This window comes from Protopterus annectens, chromosome 13.part0 (genome assembly GCF_019279795.1).
Source record: "Protopterus annectens isolate FY-2018-M chromosome 13.part0, PAN1.0, whole genome shotgun sequence".
NCBI classification, from domain to species: Eukaryota; Metazoa; Chordata; order Ceratodontiformes; family Protopteridae; genus Protopterus; species Protopterus annectens.
Window position 1 is genome coordinate 1354985243 of NC_056747.1, and position 13467 is coordinate 1354998709.

Genomic DNA, 13467 nt, shown 5'->3' on the forward strand with positions numbered 1-13467 from the left:
TACAAGTATACGCTTTCCCACCACTACCTCTCCTGTCAAAGGTACTCATAAAAGCCAGGCAGGAAGAGCCAAAGATGACCCTGATTGCACCAGACTGGCCACGCCAGCACTGGTACCCAATCTTAAGGAGCTTAGCACAAGAACCACCCTGGATTTTGCCTCAAATCCCACATCTGCTTACTCAACAAACAAATACTACACAGCCAGCTAAAGACCTTAAACCTAGCTGCATGGAAGATTCCTTAGTCAAGCAAGCAATGCCTCTCTCCAAAGCTGTTATGGATGTCATTCTGGAGGCCAGAAGGCCTAGTACCAGGAAAGCCTATTCGGATAAATGGAAGAGATTCTGTGCTTGGAACCAAGCTCACAGCCTTGACCCTCTTGTCCCAAACATTCCTCAGATACTACAATACTTAACTGAGATGCTGGACAAAGGACTCTCCTTCTCAGCCATCAAGATCCATGCCTCTGCCATCTCTGCTCATTACAACACTGATCCACCTATTTTCTCTAATCCCCTGTTAAAACAGTACCTCAGAGGGGCTAAAAACATAAGACCACCCCGTAGAGCACCTACTCCAACTTGGGACCTCAACTTTGTTTTGGCGAAGCTAACTTTACCTCCTTTTGAGCCAGCCAACACAGCAGAATTAAAGTATATCTCTTGGAAAACTGCCCTGCTCCTGGCAATAACATCAGCACGAAGAGTTTCAGAATTACAGGCACTAATGGCAGTGGAACCTTTCCTCGTTTTCCACCAGGACAGGGTGTCTTTAAGAACTAACCCTACTTTTATGCCAAAGGTGGTATCCAGTGTGGCTCTAAACCAAACTATTCACCTGCCAACTTTTTATCCTAAACCACAGAATACAGGGGAGAGACTACTACACTCTTTGGACATTCACAGAGAGTTACGCTTCTACTTGGACAAAACCAAAGCTTTCAGAAATCTGAGCAATTATTGGTAGCATATGCTGCAGGAGCACAGGGAAAAGCCATTTCAAAACAGACTATTTCAAAATGGATAGGACATTGTATATGTTTCTGCTACACATACCATGGAAAACCTGTACCTAGCAGCATTAGATCTCACTCCACCAGGGCAACAGCCACTTCAACTGCCTACCTCAGGGGAGTACCTACCAAGGATATTTTGGAAGCAGCAACTTGGAGTTCTGTACATACCTTCACCAAGCATTACCATCTGCCTCTGTACTCTAAATCCAGAGCTGGCTTCGCCACTGCAGTGCTGCGGGGCCTTATAGCCACCCCTAATGCCTTATAGAACCAGCCACCCTTCCTCAGCTTTGGGATTCTACCCAAGTGTAATGACTGCAGCAGTATAACACGATGAACATAGTACAGTTTTGTACCTACCATAAATGTAGATGTTCGAGTGTATACACTGCTGCAGTCCAGGTTATCCTCCCTCCTTCCCCTCTTGCTGTCTGGTACGTACCTATGTCTTCTACCCTTACTACCTATGGGGAGTATTTGCTGGTAGCTGTAAGTTGTTTTTTGCTTTTCTTATGTATGTTTTATTAGCAATTGGAATTGCCTACCTATTTAGAGGCACCTGACATCTGGGGCAAGAAAAACTGAAGAAAATGGCGTCGGCTGCATCTTATATACCCCTGTCGCACTGTCGTCAGGGAGGAGGCGAAAGCAACCGACGCCGGACCAAGACTTTGGAACGCAGGCCGACTGGGGAACCGCCTGATGGCAGGATAACCCAAGTGTAATGACTGCAGCAGTGTATACACTCGAACATCTACATTTATGATAGGTACAAAACTGTACTTTTCAGGGCAGGATCTATGCATTATCAGTTCTCTGCACTTCCCTTTGGCCTATCCACTGCTCCCAGAGTTTTCACAAAATGCCTAGCTCCAGCCATTGCATATTGCAGACAGAGAAGTATTCAAATTTATCCCTACTTGGATGATTGCCTAATTCAGACAGACAGTCAGGAACAGCTGTTGCAGCACCTGACATTTGTAAAGGACCTTTTTACCTCCCTGGGGTACACTATCAATGAAAAGGAATCCAAACTAGTCCCCAGTCAAAAAGTTGTATTCCTGGGAGCAAGTTTGGTCACAGCATCCCAGATGGCATTCCTTACTCCAGAAAAGCAAGCCTATCTGACAGGCTACTTCGCTCAAATGGCCAACAGAACCCAGCTGTCTGCAAGGAAAATCCTACAGGTTCTAGAGTTCATGGCCTACTGCATTCTACTAATTTCATATGCCAGAATGCATATGAGGAAACTTCAGTGGTGCTTAAAAAGTCTTTGGTGCCAGCATTCTCAGGACCTGGAAACAATCGTACCTTATCTAAGGAAAGTATTCATTTGGTGGGCAGCAGCATGCAACCACAACAAGAGACTTCCCTTTGCACAACCCCATGCCACCCAGACCCTCACCACAGATGCATCAGACTATGCCTGGGGTGCACATCTGGACAGCAGGTGCATTCAAGGCCACTAGAGCCCAAATCAAATTCATCTGCACATCAGCCAAAAAGAGATGCTAGCTGTTCAGCACGCTCTGAAAGCTTTCAGATCCCTACTCTCACCTGGGCCCTTACTAATCAAAACCAACAAAACCACAGTGATGTGGTACATAAACAAGCAGGGTGGAACCCACTCTTACCCACTCTACAGGCTAGCCATGACCCTGTGGAACACGGCTTCAGCCATGCACATTCACCTGCAAGCTCAATTCCTGCCAGGCAACCAAAACTCTCTGGCAGACAACTTAAGCAGAAATCTAGACCCACACGAGTGGCAATTAAACCACAACACCTTCAGCCTTGTGACCCAGAAATGGGGTACTCCGAAGGTGGACCTATTTGCCTCCCCCTACAACCACCAGCTCAGCAAATTCTGCACCAGGGTACCTCACAGCAAGGCCTGGAAAGTGGATGCCCTATCCTTCCAGTGGGCAAACCTCTGAATCTATGCATTTCCCCCTCTACCTCTTCTTACCAGAGTATTACTCAAGATAAGGGAGGAAAGACCAAGGGCAATCCTGATTGCCCCAGACTGGCCACGCCAACACTGGTACCCACTACTGCGCAGTCTTTCACCATTGCCTCCATGGCACCTCCCTTAAATTCCAACTCTCCTGACTCAGCAGGAGGGAGAGTTCTTGCATCCACAGTTGCAGACCCTGAACCTAGCAGGCTGGCTTATTCCTTGATTTCTCCTCCAGTAGCCAGCCTAAGCAAGCAGGTCATGGATGTCATATGTGCAGCCAGATGACCCAGTACAAGGAAATCCTATGCTGACAAGTGGAAAAGGTATTGTTCCTGGATCCAGACTAAAGGAGTGGATACAGCACAGCCCTCCTTGCCTCTCATCCTGGATTACCTAGCAGACCTGTTACACAGAGGCCTCTCCTTCTCCTCCATTAAGATTCATTGCCTCTGCCATCTCTGCTCATTACAGCACTGAGCCACCTGTCTTCTCTCACCCTTTCATCAAGCAGTTCCTGAGAGGGGCTAACAACTGAAGGCAACCAAGAAGAGCCCCCACCCCTGTTTGGGACATTAACTTTGTGTTGGAAAAGCTCACGCTAGCCCGCCCCCCCCCCCCCTTTTTGAGCCTGCAGCATCAGTAGAGTTAAAATTCCTCTCTTGGAAAACAGCCTTTCTTCTGGTCATCACTTCAGCTAGAAGAGTGTCTGAGCTACAAGCACTTATGGCTATGGAACCTTTCATTATTTTTCATGCTAACAGGGTCTCCCCTCAGGACTAACCCAATTTTCTTGCCTAAAGTGGTGTCCAGTGTAGCTTTTAACCAAGCTATCCATTTGCCCACCTTCTTCCCTAATCCTCAAAATAAGGGGGAAAGGATCCTGCACTCTTTAGATGTGCACAGACAGCTCAGATTCAACTTGATAGGACTAAGCCCTTTAGGAAATCTGAACAGTTACTAGTCAGCTTTGCACATCTCCAAATGGATAGCACACTGTATCCATTTCTATTACAAACACCATGGGAAACCACCCCCTCAGGGAGTCAGAACCCATTCCACTAGGGCAACTTCAACCTCTACAGCCTTTCTCAGACTAGTCCCTACCACGGACATTCTGGAAGCTGCTACTTAGAGTTCTTTTCATACCTTCACCAAGCATTACCACCTGCCTATCTTTTCCAAATCCAGGATGGGCTTTGCAACAGCAGTCCTGCAGGGCATACTAGCCAGCCTCAACTCTTCTTGACTGCCTCCACCCATTCTTCAGCTTTGGGATTCTACCCAAGTGTGATGACTGCAACAGTGAAACATGAAGAACACAGTACAGGTGTGTACACTTACCATACTGTATTTGTGTTTCTTCCTACTTTATTTTGCTTTTGCTGCCTAGTCTTAAAAGTACTTAATTGCATTTATTCTGCTGCATTTATTACTGCTTGTTAGTAGCCTGATTAAATTGTAACTGTTATTCTAAGCCTTTAGTTGAAGCACTTGGGCTTCAGACCAGTTGTTTTACATTAAGAAGGTTTATGGTCTGCACTGTTGTGGCAGGACAGGTAGCTTACATCCTTCTAAGTTGGGAGTTGCTAATTGAAGGCTTAGTGTCTGCTATTCTAAAAGTGTATTAGTTCTGGTTTAAGCACTTGGGCTTCAGGCCAGTTATTTTTCATTAAGAAGGTGTGGTCTACACTTTTGTGGGAGGAGAGGGTAGATTCTGCCCTTCTGAGCTGGGAGTTTCTGGTTAAAGGCTTATTGTGCCTGCTTATTTGAACTGTTTCTTTCTGAAATTTGGTACGCCTTGTTTGCTGTAGCACAGACTAAATTCAGATCTGCTGAATCTAGCTTTGTTTGTATAACTTGAGCACTAATCCAGACTATCTTTTTTGGAGAAGGTTCCCCTGCACCCTAGTGGCAGGAGTGTGCAGTTAGAACTTGTCTGATCGAAGACTGCTGTAACAGGGTTCAGTTTTTAGCTCTTTATTGGTTAGTTTAAATGAGTTTGCTCATTTGCTACTGTTATATTAAAAAAATAAATAAAAATACACTTTATGCATCGCCGCTTAGCTAGAGTTAAACTATTTCCGGCATTATAAAGTCTGCTCTTCAAATTTCCATTAGAACTAGCCAGGTTTTTAGTTTTAGCACTAAAATCTGTTTCTTTGAGCTCAGCACTTGTTCAGAACTCATTGTAAGCACTAAATAAGCTACAAATTACTACAGCACTCAACTTTCCTAACTTGTCTAGAGGAAAACCGTTTTTAGTACTTAATAAATACGTACCTATCCAGGCATGTCTAAGGGTCAGCTCCCGGTGTTTTCTCCTGTCTACCGGATGAATCTGGGCATCTTGGGGCAATGCAGCAATTGCCTCATGTACACAGATAACCCTCTCCTCCTACCACCCAACACTACAACCTGTAAGAGATGCACTTATATAACCAAACTGGAAGCAAAGCTCTCTTCACCCAAGACTGTACTAGACAGTCAAGAGGAGAAGGTAAACACTTGCACCACACCACACTCATCACATAGTCCCTCAAAAACCTACACCACCAAAACAAACACACAGAAACATGAAACACACACCTAAATTTGCAGAGGCTCTCAATAAAAATCTACTCAAACAGAGACCTCCAAAGCAGAAACGCAAGCAACCTCCACCCCCCAACACAACCCAAATGTGACACATAGCCCACAAGCTTAGTGTGCCACTCAACCACAGCCCATAAGGCATAACAGTGTACCCAACACTCTAGTCATAGGTGACTCTATAGTCAGGCACACTGATGTTCCACTCACCAGGCAAAACAAGGAGAAAGTTACTGTCAGCTGCTGTCGGGTGCCAGGATCCATGTACTCTGGTCACTCCACAACAAGTACAAATATGACTCTGTCATTGTTCATGTTGGTGTGAATGACTTGAGACATACCTCCCTGGACTACATGAAAAGAGACATGGAGGAGCTCTCCAATCTTGTAGCCCAGGCATGTATGACCCTAGCCCTGAGTAGCATCCTGCCATCACCCAGAAAGATACCACAGTACAAGGACAAAATGATTGACTTCAGCAATTGGCTGAGCTTCTGGTGTCATTCTAAGGGGAATCCAGTATCTGTCTGCCTAGGATGACATGATTGACAGACCACGATGCTGTGCCAGAGATGGCCTGCACCTGTTGCCCTTGGGATTCTGAATACTGGCTAAGGCTGTTGCCACCCCATATAGTGCCTTTTTTAGGCAAGGTTCAAATGACAAATTCACCACCATAACCGCTACAAGCAAGCAAAATCTGAGGGTAATACTACTCAGTGCTAGAAGTCTAAGCCTCAAAATGCATTCACTCGAGGCACTCCTTAAAATGGAGAACATCTACATCTGTACAGTGACAGAGACCTGGTTCAAGGCTCCAGAGAGCACCCCTGCATTACCAGGCTATAATTCATACCACACCTTTCGGTCACCTAACCTGGACCGAAAGACTAAAGGCGGAGGCATGTCCATATTCATTAAGGATATCTACACCCAGGCTAGTTGCTCAGCATAATGCATCCGAGGTTATCCAAGTGCAACTAACTCTGGGCAAGACCACAATCCAAATTGTAACTTGCTACAGATCCGGCACCATGCCCCAGGATACCCAATCCTTATTTCTTGATGCACTGGAAAATATTAGGGTACAGCCCAACACCCTAATAATGGGCAATTTCAACTACCCCACCATTAACTCGCAAAACTACTCCTGTACCAACTCTTTTGCTTAACGTTTTCTAGACTTCATCAATTCCAACGCCTTGGATCAACTTATCCACACCCCCACCAGGGGCAGCAATATCCTAGACCTGGTCATTACCAACATGGGTGACTGGTGTTCCACACCAGAGGTCAATTCCTCATTGGTTAGATCCGACCACAAGCTAATCACCTTAGACATCCACAGCCTGCCCCCCACTCCAATTCAGGAAACCACAGTAAAAACTTTCTCCAAAGCCAACTTTACGCTTCTTTAGACAGATGTGGCAAACTTCACGACCCCATGCAGATGTAAAATAGAGGTACGACTGCTGAATCCTACACAAATGCACTTTATAAGCACTTACACGAGTGCATGGATCATGCTATCCCTAATAGAATCAAGATGCTAACCTCCAAAAAAAGGAAGCCAATCTGGTGGTCCTCTGCCATAAACAAACTCTACAACAGAAGAAGGAAACTGTTGCAAAAAAGAGTAAAATCCTATGATTGGAGGAACTCCCTGGTCAGCCTCAGTGAGAAGCTGAGAGCTCTCATAAAATCCTCCAAAGCTAGCTATGAAAACAAAATCACCAGTGATTCTAAAGACAACCACAAAGCATTCTATAGCTATGCCAAGAATCTCAATGGCAACACTCAGATCTGCTCTGATTTACAGCACAATGACACTAAATATACAGAACCAACTGATATTGCCAACATCCTGGAAGATAGGTACAGTGCTAACTTTACCCCCTCTCACCCCCTAAAGGGTCCATCTCTATACTGGAAGAATGCAAAGTTCCTGTAATCACGGTTGCACATGTAAAAACCACACTCTCCAAAGCCAAGAACACAGCACCCATGGGACCTGACAACATCTCAGGCTGCATTCTACATGAACTGCAGAATGAACTGACACCCCACCTAAGCACCATGTTCGATCGTAGCCTCACCTCAGGCTTTGTGCCCACTGAATGGCGCACAGCAGTTATCCCACTCCACAAAGGAGGAGCCATCATGGACCCCAGGAACTATCGCCTCATTAACCTAACGAGCCTGGTCTGCAAGGCCATGGAACATATCATCATGGAACTTATAAACAAAGACATTGGTAATCTCCAAACTCTGGACCCCACCCAGTTCGGGTTTGTAAAAGGCAGATCATGTCTCCTAAATCTGATAGACTTCTTTGAAGCAGTCACCAAAGCCGTAAAAGAGGTTAAGGTGGTTTACACAGCCTATCTAGATCTTGCCAAGGCTTTTGGTTCCATCCCCCACTCTGGCATTATAGATAAACTCCTTAAACTAGGTATAAATCCCTATGTCATAAGATGGGTTGCCAACTGGCTCACTGACAGAACGCACACTGTGAAAGTAGCAGAGTCCAAATCCGACTTCAGACCAGTGACTAGTGGAGTACCACAGGGTTCAGTCCTGGGTCCTCTCCTGAATGGTATATACTTTTCTGAAGTACAGGCTAATACAGAAGGTCTTTGGCTAATAACGTTTGCAGATGACTGCAAACTAGGAGCCATAATCAAAACTCCTAATGATGTGGACATCCTACTAAAGGGCCTCACGGAGATAGATGCCTGGTGTCAAAGCCATGGCCTCGAGCTCAGTGCCAAAAAGTGCACTGTCATCCCCTTTGGTAAAAACTCTGTACCCATGAGCTACCACATAGGTGGTAGTGTACTTAACATTGAAAGTGTGATAAGAGACCTTGGGACACAGGTGAACAGTAGTCTCTCCTTTGATAATCACATTGCCACGGTAGTCAGGAAATCCTTCTACATGGCACACCTCATCACAAACGTTTTCTCATCCAGAAAAAAAGAGGTCATTGTTCCCCTCTACTCATCACCCATTAGACCCATTATAGAGTACAATGCCCCTTTTGGTGTGTACCTCACAAGACATCTACAACAACTGGAAAGGCCGCAGAAATACCTCACAAAGAGGATTACTGGCCTCAAATAGATGCCTTACACAGACCGTCTCAAAATACTCCAGCTTTACTCCATCGCATATCGCCTACTCAGAGGCGATCTCTGCCTAACATACAAAGCTATGTCAAACCCAGAGCTGTTGGACATGCTCTGCTTAAAAAATCCCAATTCCTCCAAGCTACATGCTCTAGGGACCTAAACCTTGTCATCACAATAATCAGAACATGCTGGAGGGATAGATTCCTGTCCCAGAGACTTCCCATACTCTGGAAGCTCCTCATTAGCACTCTTCAAGAAAAATCTTGATGATTGGATGGGAAATAGGAAATTCATCCCAGGATCACCTCTGTGGCTCTGCTCGACAGGGGCACAGCTAGGCTTATATAGGCCCTAGGGCCAATAGCCTAGTACTGACCTATGAACCTATAAATGTAGATGTTTGAGTGTATTCAGTGTTGCAGTCCTGGTTTCCCACCCTCCAGCCCCTTTGTATATCTCTCTCTCTCTTCCTCATTCTTCACAGGGCTATTGGTATTTACTTTTGACTGGTGTTTTTTTTCCACCATAACTTAGGTCCCTATTTGGGGGCTCCTGACATTTGGGGCAAGAAAAATTGATGAAATGGCGTTGGCTGCCTGTGTTTATACCTCTAAAGACCTGACTTCAGTACTGAAGCAACAGCAATTGATGCAGAAATACTAAGCCTGTGGTATTCGGGCTGACTGAGGGCTACCCCTGGTGGGATAACCCAAGTGTGATGAGTGCAACAGTGAATACACTCGAACATCTACATTTATGTTAAGTGTATACAACTGTACTTTCTGTGGAGCTTTTCTCCCCGGGCCTCCACTGAAAAAGGACCTGTGTCCAGTTGGAATTTCCCGGTAAACAAATTTAACTAAGTAAATAACTAACTAAATAATGGTGCCTCCTTATTCAAAAAGTCTCTGCATCAGTATCTTTCTACGCAATGGCTGTGCCTATGCACTATCTGCCAGTCCTCTATAACCTGACTACCTGTATTACTCCTTCAGTTCCTACATTCATCATTACTCTCTCTGCTTAAGTGGCACTCCTGAAATGCACCTCCTATCTGCACCTGGCCTCAGAAGAATTGTACAAGTATGTCTGCTTTACTTCTTTCCTTTCTACTGCTTACTGCGCCATGAGTCAGAAAAAAATGCATTTTAATAACTTTCTAGCCTCATTGTTGTAAAATATTCTAAGTGAATTTATGTTTTACTCATTGCAAATCCTTTTTAACTAATGTTTATTATCTTGTACTTTCTTTGTGGAGCTTCTCTCCCCAGGCTTCCACTGAAAATGGGCTAATTTCAGACCAGTGGACTTTCCTGGTCAACAAAAACAAATAAATTACCTGACGACATTAAGGCCAAGTTGCTACATGCTCCTTTGGACAACCAGAATCTTTTTGGTACTACTGCTGCTGTCCTGTTTGACTCTACAAGACAAAGGTAAGGTTATTCAGGACCTTAAACAAGTTTCTGTTTCTCCAGTCCCCAAATTTCAGAGAAACTATCATAAGTCTCTCTTTGTTTGTAGGCAATCTCATCACCCTTCTAAATGGAAAAGGGTTCATAAGCTTATGTTTTCTGAGAAACCCAGACTTATAAGAATCAAAAGCCCCTTTCCAGGACAAATCTTCCTGCATTTGACGTATTTTCTACCCCTTCCTATCAGCCAGGTACCCCTGTTTATTCCTGTCTGGTAACAGATTACTTCATACTCTTGGGCACTTTCCATTACTTGTTATGGTTATTTTATGGTATGGGGAATCCTTCCCCTTTTCTCAGGTCTTCCTCAACCTCATCCATACCAACTTTATCACTTTTCTGTGGCCCTGCAGATCTATTGGATCAAGGAACCATTCAACTTGCTTCAGAATCCCAGTGAGGAAGAGGGTTTTACTCCAGGATGTTTCTGGTTCCCAAAAAAGAGGGGTCATGGAGACCTATCCTAGAGCTCTCTTTTCTCAACACCTTTTTAGAGCCCTTCTTTTTGGATGCTTTCATAGGTTCATACTAGGCTATCTGCCCTAGGGCATTTATAAGCCTAGCCAGAATGTGTTTGGCTTTCGCCACCCATTTTAAATTTATTTTGCTATGCCCTTTTTCGAGGTTAGTATACTGTGCCTCTGTCTAACAGTTACACAGAAGTGATACCCGGGGTAAACCTACGATCTCCCATCCACTCATCAAGATTCCTCTTGAAGAGAGTCAATGAGGGACTCTGCCTAACCTGGACTGGGATTTTATTCCAGAGTGAAGGGAGCCTCTGGGTTATGAATCTGTCCCTCCAGCATGTCCTATTTATTTCAGTGCTGAGGTTCAAGTCTCTCGAGCACGTAGCTCGATGGGATTTGGATTTTCTGAGGTGCAGCATGTCCATTAATTCCGGGTTGGACATGGCTTTATACGTCAGGCACAGATCACCTCTGAACAGGCGGTATTGCCACTGAGTAGAGCTGGAGTTCCTTTAACCGGGCAGCATATGGCATCTGTTTGAGCCCTTTGATCCTCTTGGTGAGGTACTTTTGGGGTCTTTCCAGTTGCTGCAGGTGTCTGGTAAGGTACATCCCAAAAGGGGCATTGTACTCAATTATGGGCTTGATGAGGGATGAGTAAAGAGGCACGATGACGTCCCCTGATCTAGATGTGAATCCCTTCATGATTAGGTGGGCTATATAAAATGTTTTTCTAACCACTTTGGCCACGTGGTTGTCAAATGAGAGATTGCTATCAACTTGGGTCCCCAGGTCCCTAATTACTTCTGTACTTAATGGATTACCACCTATGTGGTAATTTGTGGGCACTTTGTTTTTGCCAAAGGGGATGACTATACACTTTTTGGCATTTAGCTTGAGGCCATGGCTCTGGCACCAGTTGTCTGTTTCTATGAGGCCCTTTTGGAGGATGCTTGTGTCGGCTGGAGAGTCAATTATGGCGCCCAGTTTGCAGTCATCTGTGAACTTGGTCAGCCACAGTCTTTCCATGTTGGCCTGTACCTCCGAGAAATATATACCGAACAAGAGAGGTCCCAAGACTGAGCCTTGTGGGACACCACTTGTAACTGGTTTGGAGTCTGACATGGCTCCAGCAATTCTAACCATGTGGGTTCTGTCCTTGAGCCAGTTTGCAATCCATCTAGTGACATAGGGGTTTATATTTAAGCTGGTGAGCTTATCTATAATGCCCGAGTGGGGTATTGTATTGAAGGCTTTTGCGAGGTCTAGGTAGGCAGTGTGGACCACCTTCCCCTCGTCAATGGCCTTGGTGACTGTTTCAAAGAAATCAACCAGGTTTAAGAGGCAGGATCTGCCCTTAACAAAGCCGAACTGGGTAGGATCCAGTGTTTGTAGTTCCCCAATATCTTTATTTATGAGGTCCATGATGATCCTTTCCATAGCTTTGCAGACCAAGCTAGTCAGGCTTATGGGGCAATAGTTTCCAGGATCCGTTGAGGCACCACCTTTATAGAGAGGGACCACTGTTGCTGTACGCCACTCTTTGGGCACATATCCTGTAGTAAGGCTGAGACTGAACAGTAGTTTTATGTTTGGGTTTAGCTCTTCTTGGAATTCATGTAGGGGCGCAGCCGGGACACCGTCTGGTCCCATTGATGCTGTGTTTTTTGCTTTGGAGAGGGCGGCTCTTACCTGAGCATCTGAGATGTCAGGGGGGCAGCAATCTGCTGGGATAGATATTTGCCCTTTTGGTGGGGAGGAGGGGGAGAAGTTTGCGCTGAACCTGTCAGCTAGGATGATGGCAATGTCTGTGGGTTCGGTGTATTTTTTGCCATTTTGGACTAATTCCGAGCATATCTGAGAATGACCACCCAGGTTCCTAACATAACTAAAGAAAGCCTTGTGATTATCCTTAGTGTCCTGTGCAATTTTTCTCTCGAAGCTGGCCTTAGACAATTTTATGTGTGCCTGTAGTTTTTGCTAATACTGATCAGTGATGCCTTCCCTTTTTGGGATTTTGCTCTATCATTTAGTAGCTTCCTCCTTCTATTGTATAGTTTGTTTATGGCTGGGGTCCACCAGACAGGACGTCTGCCTTTGGAGGATTGGGTCTTGGTTTTATTTGGGATTGCATGATCCATGCATTCCTGAAGGTGTTCATAGAATGCGTTTATAAAGGATTCTGCGGTCTGGGCCGTATTTTCCACAGGCCCGGGGGCTTTGAAGGATTCCACCTCAGTTTTGTGGAGTGTGAAATTTGCTTTAGAGAAGTTTTTCACTGTGGTTTTCTGGGCAGGGGGTGGGGTCAGGATGTGAATATCCAGTGAGATTAGTTTATGGTCTGATCTTACCAGTGAGGGATACACTTCTGGTCTGGAGCATAGAGTCCCCATGTTGGTGATGATCAGGTCCAGTATGTTTTCCCCTGTTGTGGGAGTGGTAACAAGTTGTTCCATAGCATTTGAGTTTATAAATTCTAGGAACCTTTGGGCTAGGGTGTTGGAGCTAGAGTAATGCTCCCAGTCTATGTTTGGGTAGTTGAAGTTGCCCAATATAATGGTGTTTGGAGAGACCTTCATATTTCCTTCAAGACTCTGTTTCTCCTCTTGCTTCTATAGGCTTTTCTGGTATCTCTAGACCTAAAGGACACCTATCTTCATATTCCCATTCACCTTCTCCTCTGGGAGTTTTTGTTTCTCTGGTGTTCTTTGTGTTCCACTGTTGCAGTCATCAGATTTGGGTTATCTGCTTGCAGTAGCCCTCAGTCGGCCTGATTATCAAAGTCTTGGGTCCTGCATCGGTTGCTCTCTCATCTTCCATTACGT

The 13467-nt window shown here is 45.1% G+C and overlaps 1 protein-coding gene across 1 annotated transcript in view; it reads left to right on the forward strand.

Annotated features, from left to right (window-relative positions):
* LOC122788066 (supervillin-like) overlaps positions 1-13467 on the forward strand; it is a 1698127-nt gene that overhangs the window by 1074030 nt on the left and 610630 nt on the right. The gene's annotated exons all lie outside the window — the stretch shown is intronic.